This window comes from Penaeus monodon, chromosome 30 (genome assembly GCF_015228065.2).
Source record: "Penaeus monodon isolate SGIC_2016 chromosome 30, NSTDA_Pmon_1, whole genome shotgun sequence".
Taxonomy (NCBI): Eukaryota; Metazoa; Arthropoda; class Malacostraca; order Decapoda; family Penaeidae; genus Penaeus; species Penaeus monodon.
The window spans coordinates 8259730-8259971 of NC_051415.1; the positions used below are offsets into that span (position 1 = coordinate 8259730).

Here is a 242-nt window from a genome sequence, read left to right on the forward strand (position 1 = left end):
TTAGCAGATATGAGTCAAAAGGTTTGATTATAATTGAATCACTTGGTCTGGTCATTAACATAATTACTATGTTAATAACCTTTGTATAATGATTAGCATATCAATTCTAAATAGCATCCCAAGCATCATGCCTATCATTAATGTTAATCATCATAATTTTTTTCTGCCACACTGAATTACACCCATAATAATAAAATATTTTTTTAAAAATCAAAAACGCCCCGCCAGAAATATCCCCCCCC

At 30.6% G+C, this 242-nt stretch overlaps 1 protein-coding gene across 1 annotated transcript in view; it reads right to left on the reverse strand.

The window, feature by feature from the left end:
• LOC119592508 (teneurin-m-like) overlaps positions 1–242 on the reverse strand; it is a gene marked incomplete in the record, with an annotated part of 54907 nt that overhangs the window by 27323 nt on the left and 27342 nt on the right.